This window comes from Nicotiana sylvestris, chromosome 5 (genome assembly GCF_000393655.2).
Source record: "Nicotiana sylvestris chromosome 5, ASM39365v2, whole genome shotgun sequence".
In the NCBI taxonomy this organism is placed as follows: Eukaryota; Viridiplantae; Streptophyta; class Magnoliopsida; order Solanales; family Solanaceae; genus Nicotiana; species Nicotiana sylvestris.
The window spans coordinates 136,627,122-136,637,301 of NC_091061.1; the positions used below are offsets into that span (position 1 = coordinate 136,627,122).

Consider the following 10,180-nt stretch of genomic DNA (forward strand, 5'->3'; position numbering starts at 1 on the left):
GTAACAACCAACCAAGGTGTAAATGTTGGGTAATCCCCATTGTTTGTCTCTGCATTTCATTTTTAGTTATCAGAGTCTCTTCCATTTTTCACTCCAAATTAAAGCACTCTGGCGAGAAATCCAGCACCCAATCTAAAATTCATCAGTTCAATTCTCCGCTATGAAATGTGAGACGCTCTTTTCGGCATTTAGCAGAAATGACTTTGCATTTCGTTCGTTGTAGCATCTTCCACTGTCGACCAACAATAATGGAGGTAAAGCTTAAGGTTCTAATGCTATTGGTTTGTTCATCTGATTAGATGTAATGTATTCTTCCTTTTTTTTTTTTTATAATTTCTTGATGCAAAACATAAACGTAAAGAACAATAATCCAGCAATAAACTACTGGCAAATAATAAATAGGCAAAACTCATTATATATTTGGGGATTAGGGTGAAAGATAAATATGTCCTTATCTTTTATGTGCTAGCACAAATATTTCTATATATTGTTGTGTACATATATTTATGAGGCATTATATATGTGTTCCCTTTAGGGTGAGAATATACATATATTAATGAGGCGATGAGTTGAACTTAGATGCATTATTTATGTTCTGGCGTTTCTTAAGGCAAACTTAGAAGAAATACAAGAAAGGTACTTGTTCGAAAATAAGTTCAACATACTATAGAAAATAAAACAAATGCCCTCCTTTTTGGTCTAACCCTCATCTTATTCAACAAATGCCCTCCTTGACTTATTTGACATTTGCATTTTACTTCATATGCAATTGATAAGTAGGAATCGCCATTAGATGTTGAGCTCTAGCTGTTACTAATCCAAATTTTTCTGTCATGTCAATATCTTTTGGCAGCATGCCATTTGGTAGCTCCCAATCAAAGCACTGAACCAATTGTGCGACCACCAAACGAACGACAGTGAGCCCCAACTGCAAACCAGGGCAGCCTCTTCTCCCAGAGCCAAATGGTAAAAGTTCATAGTTTCGTCCTGGAAGATCAATATTGATTCCTTGAAACCTTTCAGGTTTGAACTTTTATGGCTCAATCCAAGTGTCTGAATCTCTCTCTATTGCCCAAACATTAAACAAAAGTCGGGATCCTTTAAGTAAATGAAAACCATCAGCCGTGCAATCTTCAATAGACTCATGAGGAAGTAATAATGGAGCAAAGGGATGGAGCCTACAACTTTCTTTTATGACCATATCCAAGTATTGTAGGTTTTCTATGTCGGATTCTTCTACTATCCTATTTTTACCAACTACTTGTTCCAACTCATTCTGGAGTTTCTTCATCATTTCAGGGTGCCTTAAAAGTTCCGTTAGAATCCATTCAATTGTTGTTGATGAAGTATCCATTGAAGCTATCAGCAAGTCCTACACATATCAGTATTCTTTAGTTGTTAAACTCATAACATACATAAAATTGGAAACTTCAGCTGAGTTTGCTTTCTACAGTCCAAGAGAAGGCCAGCAAAAATAATAAAGCATATTACATATAGAACAATTGTCCTACCACTATTTCTATGTAGTTTCGAAGAATGCCACTTAACTGTAGTTGGTCTGTCAAGTAAAGATTTTATAACAGACATCATAGTAGTAGTACTAAAACGGTGTATGACATGAAGCAAAGTTCAGTGTCATTACCTAAACCGAACTATTTGTAAATTGTAACCTTGTTGACCTATAGCAAGTGAAATTATAGAGTGAATAAAATCATTTATTGAAATCGTCAAAGACTTTGTGAAAAATTGTTACACCAACATAAGATACTATTTTTGCAGCATGGTATATATGATAAGATAACTAATAGTAGGGCAGCTCGGTGCACTTTGCAGCATGATATATATATGATAAGATAACTAATAGTAAGGCAGCTCGGTGCACTAACCTCCCGCTATGCGCGGGGTTCGGGGAAGGGCCGGACTACAATGGTGTATTGTACGCAGTCTTACCCTGCATTTCTGCAAGAGGCTATTTTCACGACTTGAACCCGTGACCTCCTGGTCACATGGCAGCAACTTTACCAGTTACACCAAAGCTCCCCTCCATAAGATAACTAATAGTAATATCTCAAAATATTTATAAGCTCGAACTAGAGAAGGAATATATGTGTTTTATGTGTTCCCCTTTTCTTAATACCATTGTGGGCATCATTCAGAGATTTTGTGTTTTATGTGTTCCCCTTTTCTTTATGCCATTATCCTCAAGGGGAAATGAACTTGTACTACTTGCCTAATATTTTCGAAGCAGATGTGGAATTAGAGTGAACATTACCAACAAAATAGCTTTTATATGGCGGCGATCAAACTCGAATTCACCTTCTTTAGATTGCATAATACTCAGTGTATCAACCATGTCTTTTGCTTGCTTCTGCTCAGTGGACTAAACATGCTCATCAATAACTCTCTCCACGAACTCATCAAAAAGCTTAGCTAATTCCTTCATACGACGACCAAATCCCTGGAGATCAAGAACACGAAGAAAGGGAAAGAATTCAGCAAAATTTGGCAATGCTGCAAGTATATCTTGAGTTAGAGCTTTAAAACCCTTATCGCCAAGATCCTCGTCCATGTACTTCTTCCCAAATATCATCAGACAAGACATGTTCGCGCTAAGAGATGCAACTTTAGCACTAAGATCAATCACAGTGCCTTCACATGCAGCCTGTTTGAGGAAATTCACAAGAATTCCTAATTCTTGTTTCCTCATAGGGTGAAATTGATGGATCTTGGCATTGCTTAGCCTGTTTGAGGAAATTCACATGCGCATGTTTCTCCAATATGGTCCGTACTTGGCTGAGACCAGATTCCTCCGTTCATAGAACATGTACTGAGGAACTTCATTATAGGGTCTGCTGGCAAAAACCAAATCATGAGTCTTCAAGAACTGTTCTGCAGCATGAGGAGAGGAAGCAACAATGATAGGTACAAGACCAAAGCGGATAGTCATTATGGGGCCATATTTATTAGCTATTTTGTAAAGATCTTGGTGAAGATTATCGCCTACCATGTGTAGATTTCGAAGAAGTGGAAGCCCTCTTGGCCCTGGTGGAAGTTTCTTTTTCTTCTTACTGAACTTCTGCAGTTGTTGAAGAAGAAGAAAAAACAAGGCAACTACTGCAAGAGCTAGCCAAAGAGAAGCCATGGATGGAATTCACACCCCTTTTTGCTACTACTAATATACTTGTTGAAAAGGTAGTACTTATAGGTCTTTGTGGAAGCAGAGGAATTGTGGTGGAAATTGGAGGGCAAAAATAGCTCACATGACAACAAAAAGGCAGAAAGGGAAAAGGTAAAGAAAATACTCCTTTAGTTACTATTTACTGGGGAACATATAGTCACTTACTGATGGTCATATTTAAATGCCGAAATTCATAGACATCTCTTTAGTTTGATTGAGACATATTTAAATGCCGAAATTCTTTCAGTTCGAACCAAGAATTGAAAGAACGGATGTTGTATGAGTTCATAAAGGGTCTGTGGGACGTGGTCATAAGGGTCTTTATGGCACAATAAATAATTCGTTTCATTTTCAAGCAGACCTTGCTCTAGCTTCTTTAGGCGTTACTACTACTTTGATAGCTTGACACATGTATTTTTTCACCTACTTATGCACTCATACCACAACTTATTGTATGGAAATATTAGCTTTGAAGCATCTTACCGTCTAGTGTCTTCTATGAAAGTAGACTGTGAATTAAATGGTACAAGTTAAAGAAAAGACTAGCCTTTCATTCACTTTAATTAGCATCGTGTCCTCTCTTCTGTAAAATATGGACCATCTAGAGGACATTTTAGTGTTTATATTGTCATCACGTGAAGAAATTTTAATGGCTGAGAAATGCAGCTCCCTGTGTGTAGTCTATTCATACGTGGATCACTAATTGTCAATTGGTAGTAGTCGGTTTTTGTTGATACCCAATCTTTTCTCATATATTTTTAATACATGCATATACTTTCAAAATAGCAAATATGAAGTTATAAGCATGAATAAACATTTTTATAATTTTTCTATAATTTTAAAAGCTCCAAATTGATTTACTACTTCTCTTTTTATTTATAAAATTTTCAATAATTATCTTTCAAATTATTTTTGTGGTGATTTAGTCATCTAAATTCTTTATTTATGCCAAAATAGTGTTTAAACATATTTAGTGCATTTTTATAATTGCATTTACATTTTTAGCCTAAATTGCATATCTTTGCAATAATAGCTCATCTTAACGTATAATTACATTATTGATGCATAAAATGATCTTTTATATTTTAAATGTTAAACAACTATTTTAAATCATTTTAGTACACGAAAATATTTTTTGGAATTCATTTATTATTTTTATAAATTATATAACTATTAAAAGTGGCTATTTAAAATCTAGCCTATTTTATTTTCAATTTCAGCCCCAATCTAACCCAATTACCAGCCCAATCCCCAATTAAATTATCTAGCGCAAACCCAGCTATCCGATCCGGCCCCCAAAACCCTTTAATCCCGGTCGTTGATCATATAGATCAACGGACAAACGACCCTTCCTAAAATAAACTAACCTATACCCCCAAACCCTAATCATCTCCCTCTTCTCACCGCCGTCATTTGTTCCTCTCATCTCTCAAAAGCTCTTAACCTAATCCTAATCAAACCTCACTGACCCTCGTCCAAGGCCATCTCCGATGACTTCTCACCACCTCTCATGCCTCCAATGGCCTCCCTAACGTTAATCTTGCCATCTCCAGGGCCCTCAAGGGACCTGGGCTAGTTGGATTGCCTCTATGGTTCCCCTCTCGCCTGTTTCAGGCCATTCCAGTGTGATTCCGAGTAAGATCGTCCTATATTGACTACGATCTATGGTTTTCTAAACATGTTTCTTCACCTCTATGTTGTTCTCTTCGAAACCTTAATATCTTTTCTAAACCTCTTAGATCTGTACAGATCTAAGATGATTTAGGTTTGTTTCATGTGAGTTTTACAACAGCCTTGAGTCTTTTTAAAGTGATTTTCATCTTTTTCTAAACTAGGGTTTTCGGAATTTCTTTTTACAAATTGTTTAATGACTTTTTGTGTTTAATCTTCTGCTTCTCATATGTTTTGACTGATTTTGTAAGTCTGCTACAACCTTAGCTTGCTTGTACTGAAAGCCCTAATTTTTGGGATTCTTCGTTTGGTTTCTGAGTACTGGTACATCTGATTATGTTCCTGCTTTGAGTTCTTGTGATTTCTCGTGATTTTCTTGTCCTAATATGCTTCTACTGAATTTCTTAGTTCAATCCTTTCACTGATTCTATATGCTTGTATTCGTCCTGACTATTCATGTTTTACCCTATTTTATATACTAAACATGCTGACTCTTTCATAACTTTCTCTTTGATTGAACTCTTGATTATTCTGAATCCCTTATTTCATGGTTTAATTTGAATACTTTCCCTTAAACTTTCGATTCTTACCTCTCTACTCAATTTGATTGAATTGCCTGCTTTAATTAATTTTCCCTTGCCTTGTTTGTATTTTACTGATTCTTACTGATTGTGGCCTTAATTAAACTTCTGTTCATTTACCTCTAATTACCTACTCTATACTCAAACCTTACTTGATTCTTTTCTTTAAATACTTAGTCTGCTTTTACCGTTGATTTAATTGTCCCTTGATTAAGGGAAGGACTTGTTGATTCACATGTGACTTCCCTGATTTGCTACTTAATTGATCTCTTACCTTAGTTGTTAAGTTTTGATTATTATATAAACCCCTCTTATTTTAAGTTCACAACAACGACATAGTTCAAAAAACACTACTCTTTACACTCTAAAGTTCTCTTTCTCTTCTGCTACTTGTGGTACTCACTGATCTAGCCGGCTGAAAGCCAAGGCTAGATATTGGAACTTTATTTGCTTTATATTCTGCACCCTTTTCTTCAACTGGTATGTCTCTAGTTAAGTTTTGAAATCCAAACCCTATGTATTTCATTCCTACATGTCACGATCCTAAAACCGGCCCGGTCGTGGTGGTGCCTATCGTGAAACTAGGTCAGCCGATACAACTCCCAAATTAACCATTTATCAATAAGAATCATGTTTAAGCCTTTAATTTAAAAAAATATTTCATAATATAAGTCTAAATGAACAGTAAAGAAATAATATACAAGCCCGATATCGGGGTGTCACAAGTCACGAGCATCTACTAAGGTCTGAATACAACGGAAAAGTCTGAAAGTGTACTGAATACAGTCTAACGAAAACAAGAGGGAGAAAAGCAATGCTGAGAACGTCGGGTAGCTACCTTGCTAAACTTCGATGACTCTGCCTCCGAACAATCAACACCCACTACCGGGTTCAGAAATACCTGAATCTGCACACAAGGTGCAAGGAGTAATGTGAGTACTCCAACTCTATGTGTAATAAAGGTAAATAAAAGCTGAGCAGTAAGAAAGCACATAAATCATGTCAAAATGCTACAACAAATACAGGATATTTCCAACACAGTACAGAAATTATTTACTTCGTAAATCATGCCCAGTTTCGGTGAAACCCCTTTAAAAATAATTTTCAATAGTTTCAAACGAGTGATAAAATAGTGAGTAAACATGATAGAAACATAAGCAGCCCTTCGACAAAACATGTACCATAAACCGCCCCTCGGGCATAATATCAATAGAACTAGCCCCTCAGACTACCTCACAACCACTCGTAATCAACCTCTTGGGTATAACATAAATCAAGAACCGCCCCTCGGGCAATAACATGGAACAACATCAGCCCCTCGGGCTATATCACATAACACACTGGGTACCCGCGCTCATTGGGGGTGTACAGACTCCGGGGGGGGCCTCTTACGGCCCAAGCGCAATAACAAGCCATCTCGTGGCATAATCAATATATCACTCACTTAGGGTACCCGCGCTCACTGGGGGTGTACAGACTCCGGGAAGGGCCCCTTACGGCCCAAGTGCAATATCAAGTCATCTCGTGGCATAATTAATAGGCTCTCGGCCTCATATCAATGAACCACCTTGTGGCAAACAATCTCAGGCCCTCGGCCTCATAATCATAAATCAGTGTATCAATGATGCGGCGTGCAGCCCGACCCAAAAGTATCCTCACAATACAGGTCCTCGGCCTTACTCAGTCAGAAATTTCTAAAAGCCACTCGGGCACAGTAAAATATGATGATCAGTCCAAAATATCATTTAAAGTATTAAAACAGAGTAAACATGGCTGAGTTATGAAAACATTATAATATAGCATGATTGAGTACAGATATAAAATCAAAACAGTGAGGAAATAGCAGTAAAAATCCCCTAAAGGTCCAAATAGTTGGCACGAAGCCCAAATATGGCATTCAGCCCAAAACATGATGATATCAATAGTTTTTCAATCAAATACGCGGTAAAACAGTCATTTGGGATGGACTAAGTCTCAATCCCCAATGGTGCACGACCCCACGCTCGTCATCTAACGTGTGTGTCACCTCAATATAGCACAACGATGTGAAATTCGGGGTTTCATACCCTCAGGACAACATTTACAATCATTACTCACCTCGATCTGGTCCAAACTCTAGCCCGCGATGCCTTTGCCTCTCAAATTAGTCTCCAATTGCGCTGAATCTGACAAAAATCAGATTCATACCATCAAAATATGCTAAAGGAACAAAGTCCACTCGAAAATATCCAATTTACATAAAAAAATTCCGAAATTGGCCAAACCCGGCTCGCGGGTCCATGTCTCAGAACTCGTTAAAATTTATGCCAAAATGATCATCATCCTCCCACGAGTCTATACATATCAAGAACACTGAAATCGAAGTTCAATTGGCCCCTCAAATACCTATTTTAAGGTCTCTTAATCTCAAGCCTAATTACCCATCTTGGACTGATTTTTCCCAAACTTTCACCACTAATTAGGCCTTTAATAATATATAAACTAGTTATGAAGTCAAGAATCTTACCTTCAAGAGATTACCCTTTGGTTCCCTCAAGAATCCCTCTCAAAAGCTTCAATACCGTTCAAAAATGGTGAAAAAATGAAGAAGGGTCGCAGATTGGCTATTTAATGATGCCCAGGTTTAACCCTTCGCGAACGCGGTCACACACTTGTGTTCGTGTATCACAATTTGCTACTGACCAAAGATCCTCCTACGCGGATGCGAGGACCATCTCGCCAACGCGATGCACCACAGAACGGGCATTCGCGATCGTGGCTCCCACTTCGCGAACGCGGAGCACAAATCCTCCCTTGCCTCCAGTTCCCCTTCGCGAATGCGTATCTCCCCTCACGAATGCGCAGAATGAAAATCATCATCACACAAAATACCCTTCGCGAACGTGATGCACCTTCGTAAACACGATGAACAAAAATGTCTGCAATAAAAACCAGCAAAACTGCCAAGTCCAAAGTCCAAAATTTGATCTGTTAACCACCCAAAACTCACCCGAGGCCCTCTGGACCTCAACCAAATATGCCAACATATCCCATAACATCATTCAAACCTGTTCTAACCTTCGGAATGCTCAAGACACCATCAAAACGCCAAAATTACATCGGATTCAAGCCTAAGAACTCCAAAAACTTTCAAATTCCGCTTTCGATCAAAAAGTCTATCAAACATCATCCGAATGACCTGAAATTCTGCACACACGTCACAAATGACACAATGGACCTACTCCAACTTTCGGAATTCCATTATGACCCCTAAATCAAAATCTCACCTATCAACCAGAGAATGCCAAAATTCCAATTTCGCCAATTCAAGCCTACACCTTCCACGGACCTCCAAAATACATTCCGATCATGCTCTTAAGTCCCAAATCACCTAACGGAGCTAACCAAATCATAAAAATTACAATCCGAGGTCATCTACTAATAAGTCAAATCTTGATCAAACCTTTCAAATTTTAAGCTTCAAACTGAGAACTATTCTTCAAAATTCATTCTGATTACCCTGAAAAGCAAAACCAACGATTTACATAAGTCATAATACATCACATGGTGCTAGTCATGCCCGAGAACTGGCAAGCAAAGTGCAAAAGCTCAAAACGACCGGTTGGGTCGTTACACTGCACTAGTTCATCAGTTATGAATTCAATTTGTATTCATGTTTACTTCTTTGCTTAGCATGTCTAAATTTTGTCTTGATCAATGCATGCTTTATATTCTGCACTCTTTCCTGCTTACTTCTTCACCTAGCATGTCCAAACTGAATGTTCAATCCTATTCAAGACATACCAACTATTATCTATGTCTTAACTATTGAGTCTCTAAGATCCTAAGTGTTGTATGCAGTTTGTTGACTATATGTTTCCTCTATACCCTATCCAAGTACCCTAATGTGACTCTTATGTGCCCCCAATCCTTTTATCCCCATGTGAAATCTGTTTGTTAAATGTTCTTTTCTGAATCTGGATTTCTCTTATGACCAATTAATTGCATGCTATTTTGGTACTCTCCTCAAACTGTTTCAGTACTAATGATTTTCAAAAAGTTCTTTTCAGTCTTAATACCTTTCTATTAAACTCCTTCAACTGTTATGCACTCTCACTTTACTCTTAGAATACTAGGTTATGGCTCTCTAACATGTTTACTGCCTTGAGATCCTTGAGATCTCTCTGAACTCTGGCATGTCAGAGCTGGCCTTTCCACACTGCACCTAAGTTAGTTATTATTTGAGCAAAGATCTAGGTGTGAGCACTGTCCGGGATCCTTGAGATCCTTAGGGAACTCTGACACACCTAGACACGAAATTGTCTATGGAACTTTGGCATTTGAGGCTATTGGTGGCTTGGGAAGTCATTTGGGCCTACTGCAGGCTCCCTATAGATTAACTACTATTTATTTATGTATTTTTATTCATTGATCTGTAATAATTATTGTAAACAATATTGGGGTAATTAGTGAAAAAGGGTGGGTAGTCATATATATGTTGGGTAGCTTGGGTAGATACCATGCCTATAGGGTTGTGTTAATTCAAATGTGTTCACTATGTTTGCTTTACTTCCACAAAATTAGAAACCATGCCTATAGGGTCTAAATGGCTTTAATATTAGAGATCATGCCTATAGAGTTAAAATCAGCTTTATAACTATATATCATGCCTATAGGATTAAAATCAGCTTTATAATTAGATATCATGCCTATAAAGTAATTAAAGTTCAGTTTTCGTTACAGCATGTATTCACATTCGTCTTCTTAGAAA

The 10,180-nt window shown here is 37.6% G+C and overlaps 1 long non-coding RNA gene across 2 annotated transcripts; it reads right to left on the reverse strand.

Moving 5' to 3' along the window:
• Nucleotides 1-477: 477 nt before the first annotated feature.
• On the reverse strand, nucleotides 478-3,633 carry LOC104238929 (uncharacterized). 2 transcript variants are annotated; one of them, XR_713988.2, is made up of 2 exons: nucleotides 1,887-3,633; nucleotides 478-1,372 (listed from the first exon to the last, which is right to left on the reverse strand). It is a non-coding gene; the product is annotated as an uncharacterized lncRNA (long non-coding RNA). The 2 variants fall into 2 exon arrangements; XR_011407684.1 differs by having other exon boundaries at nucleotides 558-1,372; nucleotides 2,273-3,633.
• Nucleotides 3,634-10,180: the final 6,547 nt, after the last annotated feature.